The following is a 5,424-nucleotide window of genomic DNA, read 5'->3' on the forward strand; positions in this document are numbered from 1 at the left end:
ATATATACATACATACATATATATATATAGGATGGTAATATAAGGCTGTTAGGTACTAAGCTTAGGTATGAAACACTAACATATTATTTTTTTAATACATAAAATTTATGGGCCCAAACATTTTAAAAAATTTGTATGCTATGGTTTCACGCCTAAGCGTAGGTGCCAAACAACCTTATATTCAATTCACTTTTCCATATATATATATATATACTTAATGAGATTTATGTTGTAAAACTAAAGAAACGTAACAATACAAAAGACAAGTATATAGAGAGAATGGAGAGAGTTCTATTATCCATCTCATTCAGAGGCTCAATATATAATACAATGATTCTTATTCTCCAAGAAATAGATCTTCTAATATTATACAAATATCTCTCTAATTAATCTATCAAAGGACATGAACATCCATTCCATATTTATCTATAATACTGCCCCTTGGATGTTCATTACTTAAATACATTATGCCTTGTTAAAACCTTACTAGATAAAACCCAATGGGACAAAATTCTAGTAAAGGGAAAAGAGTACATAATTCTTTTGATACGCTTGGGGATGTTGCCTCATTAAAAACCTTGACAGGAAAACCCAGTGGGACAAAACCTTGCTCAAGGGAAAAAGAGTGCAACACATACCTTCTCCCCCTCATGATCACATCACTTAAAATACTTATCATTGCCAAACATATTCGATGTTTGACATATTAAGTGTCTAATAGAATAAATCTCTTTGCTTCAATTTCAGTGATTCAGTGACACTTTCAATTCAACCTTGTGATCATTATCTTGAAAGTCAAAGGGGGCATTACAGTATCATTTGATCTCATAAGCATGAACGTCATTTATCACTAAGATTCATAAACAAGACAAACCTTGTCTTTTATTTCACATTTAATTATTCAATCATCATTGAACACTTTCTCATAGTCCATTAATATTCAAATCATCAAAATACATAAAACTTATATCATACTTATATCTGGATTTCTTTATAAGTTTCAACCATAATAATTTCAACGACAAACAATATTCTCGAGAATTTTCCACACGTGTTTCAATCATTTTTAATCACGAGACATGCTTCATGCATTTTATATCCCTCATGGAATCTCAATTTCAAATGAGCTCTCTTCATATTCTTTAGACGCAAATCAAGATTTTCTCTTATTGCCAGACTTTAAATAGTTGTTTCCACCATAATCAATTCCATACTTTTAAGTGCATTACGTTCCAAACTACTAGCGTCTTTCCAATTTGGCCAATCATTTATATTTTAATATTTTATGTGTATGCTTTCAAGATCCTCACCATTATACATACTCTTAGCGCTTTCATATTCGATCAATCACGATGTCGTTTTTTATTTTCGATTCCATAAGTCTCTAGACATGTCACAAATCATTGAGATCTCATTATTTCCAGGTACCCGGGGTTTCTCACAAACCTCCATGTCTAGGATCTTATCATTAATCTCTTTTGGGGTCTTTGTACCTCGACTTTGGCCATCTTAATTTAATGCTCCTTTTCATTCGAGGCTTTTTATTTGGAATCGACTTTTTCTACCACTTTCAAATAGGAGCATTAGCAGTTTATTGGTTAGTTAACATTGCTGGCAATTACAACATACTAAATGAATTATCTCACGAACTTTAAGCTTATATTCATTGATGTGAGGATCTTTGATAATTCATTCTTACTTTCTTTAGCTGCTTTTCACTTTTCCTAATGTTGGGAACATCTCCCCCTAATGTTGGGAAAACTAAATCATGTCAATGAAAAACTTAAGCCATAAACAAATATTCCAATGATGGCTTTATTGAATGCGTACACCTCTTTCAAGTTTCAACTCATACCCAAAACAGCCATACTAATGTCTAGTGTAATCAGACAGTTTCGAACTGAATCAAAGCATAAGCCTACACACTTCCAAGGCACGTCTATTTTCCCAACATTATTTTTAACATTCTTTGAAGTCTCATCTTTGTGCATTGTGGTGGAGCAACTTAATCATATATTGCACATTCAAAACTCTTATGAGACATATGTGGTTTCTGACCATAAACCAATTTCAATGGGGAGGAAAAACGATACATTCTTGGCATGATGCGAGTTCATATTATTGCATGTTAAATAACATGGCCCCAAATTATATTCATTTTGCTCTAAATAATCATTACCAAATCAATCACTATTGCCAATACAATATGGAACATGCTCTCAATCTTACAAGATGAGCAATCAACCACGCAAACTTCATGTTGCGACTTTAATGACTCATTTAGACGATGCATCGATTTTAAACACTAAATGGTCTTTATGGACGATGTATAGGCCTACTTACATCTCCTTTGCATATGTTCCAACAAGTTAAAAAGATACAATCTTTATCGTACTTGGCAAATACTTTCTTATAGAGCAAATCGCCTTAAATTTATATATAATCACTTTGAAGAATCTCTTGACTCTTCAATATATTTCGCATCATTATTGACCCGGGATGGTCCAACCGGTCATGCTAATTAATCAACCAATCAATGTCTATAAACTTCCGTTTAGACTCATACGTGCTATAATACAAGCCACATGTATTATCAAATCTCAAAACATTATTAACCAAACGACTCGCTATAATGCATATAACTCATCTTACATATATTTCATTAATTAATTAATCAGATATCTTGCATGATACATATAAAACATACACCAGATAAAAAAAAACTTTGAAATATATATATATCACAAGACATGTTATTTTATTTATCCATCAATAATAAAAATCATTATCTATGTATCAAAATTCTTTGATATCTTTACATCTTTTCAATTTACAAAAAATCTCTAATCTATAACAATATGGCACTTTTATCCTGTTTCGCAATTCATATTCTTTGTTCTTGTATTATATTTCCATTACCATCCTTAATGTAATCAAAAAGCAATTTCGTATACTGAATTTATTATTTACCTTATTCACCACATATGCAAATTTACATTCGTGTACATAATTAGCATAGAGAATATTGGCATATTAGTTATAAATATTAAGATATCTCTATATAATCAATATATAAGGCAAATATAGATATATATATATATATTAATAACATTAACTAATAATTTAAGAGTGTAATCAAAATCTTTACCAAATATATATGCCAAAAGTAAAATACTAAAATCCATTTGTAATCATTTTCAATAATATGTTCTTATATGATCATTATATTTCTAAATATTCGAATATGATCAAGTTTCCCTTCATAAGCATAAATAAAAAGAAGAGAATCACATGAATTATGGAAAAAAAACTATTATATATCTTTTTTTTCTTCTTAACCTAAATCGATTAAGACATCTAATCGTCTAAAAAGATTTAGGCCAGAGAATACAATATAACATACAAAGAAAATTCATGGTTACATGAACTAAAGTATTATCTACACTGGCACGTCAAAATTAATCCATCTACTAGACCCGTTTTCTGATTTTTGATTTCGAACTATTCGAATAAACACATATATACAAGTTTCGATTAAGATCAGGAAACTATCTTAAAGACCAAGTATACATTCCAACAATGGTTTATAACATAAGTATCAAAAAATTTAAAATTAATTACCAATGACATAATTAATGGAGTATGATGCATGTATCAATTAAATCAAAGATTTCAGTTAGATCTTTAACTTAGCTATCTATATAGTACGATTTTGTGTTCTAGGATTCAAATACAACACAATGCATGCGGTCGTGACATGAAGCCAAATTGCGTAATATATATTTAGCAATCAATTGCAAATTAACATATATCATATATATTTGATACAACTACATAACCTTGTTATACAAATCATGAAGTCAATCCGACACTAATTACACAAGGTATTTATCTATAAAATCTAGAAGACAGGTTTTCAAAACAAATTTAGCTCTTGTTAAGAGTCCATGCGTTTATCTAAACAAGGTGGATAACATAGTTAATATACGGTAGAATAGATCTATCAAATTAATATATAAATCTCAAAATCCAAGCCACTAATAATATAATATAGTGTTTCACATATGATTACGCATTAAAAAAAATTAGAGATAGCAATTACCTGTGTATCTCCGAGATGACGTAGCGCTACAATATCTCAAACTGAGTGTAAACTCATGCCTGTTCGAGCCGACGAAAACCCGTATAATCGAAAGCTGCATTCTTATCACCAGTAGTTAATAGTAAATCTGCCGTTTAAAGCAAAGTCAAAAAAAAAAAAAAAAAAACTTTAAAATTTTGTTTTTTTCTTCCATGATATGTTATTAAAACCGGATCCAATATTTAAGTTAGTATAAGCAAATCATAAGAAAAATCACAAAGTTGCTATATGAATCAAACCGTGAAACTTTGAATTTTAATAGAACTCAGCCGTGAAAAAAATATAGGTTTTAAAAAGCAAATTCGTGCTGATAACGTGTTGTAAAACTAAAGAAACGTAACAATACAAAAGACAAGTATATAGAGAGAATAGAGAGAGTTCTATTATTCATCTCATTCAGAGGCTCAATATATAATACAATGATTCTTATTCTCCAAGAAATAGATCTTCTAATATAATACAAATATCTCTCTAATTAATCTATTAAAGGACATAAACATCCATTCCATATTTATCTATAATAAAAAAGAAAAAGTCATCTAATAATTTTAATTATTTAGCCATATATAAGCTTGTATGCTTAGTCATAATCAAATTGTTGTTGGATGATCTCTAGTTTGGATTCGTAATGTTGTTTATTTTATTTTTATTATTATTATATTTTGTACTTCATATGTTTATAATATGAAATGATGGTTTGGTCGGCTTAGAAGACCATATAAATTGATTTAGGAAAAGATACAGAAACAAAAGTAGAATAAACCATATTTGTATTTTTTTTTTTAACAGTATGTATTCTGTAATTTGATCGTTTGACCTAACTAAGTATCAATGTGGCTTTTATTTTTTGAGTTTTTTAATATTTGGAAGGATAATTCTCTAGGATAATGCTCCTCTAAATTTGAATTGGCCTCATATATAAAGTTCGAAGGATCTTAACCTTTGAATTAAAATCAAAAGTAAAGATTCAAACTTAGTTTTGAATCTTGATCATTGATTTTAATCTAAAAATTCAGGATCGTTCAACTTTACCTCTAAAGTTGGATGTCTAATTGCCAATGACTCAAATTAAATATTGAAAAATGCTAAATGCAACACTGGTAGCATTAAACTTAAGGTGTATAAAAAAATGTACTTTTAATTTTAAAAATTCATCCTTAAATATTATGGTAAATGTACAACTATTTAATATACCTTAGCTATAGCCGTTAGGGTATTTTTTTTAGCAAAACCGTTATATCATTTGATTTCTTATTAATTTCTTCTAATTTCGGTCGCAGAGA

This window comes from Erigeron canadensis, chromosome 6 (genome assembly GCF_010389155.1).
Source record: "Erigeron canadensis isolate Cc75 chromosome 6, C_canadensis_v1, whole genome shotgun sequence".
Classification (NCBI taxonomy): Eukaryota; Viridiplantae; Streptophyta; class Magnoliopsida; order Asterales; family Asteraceae; genus Erigeron; species Erigeron canadensis.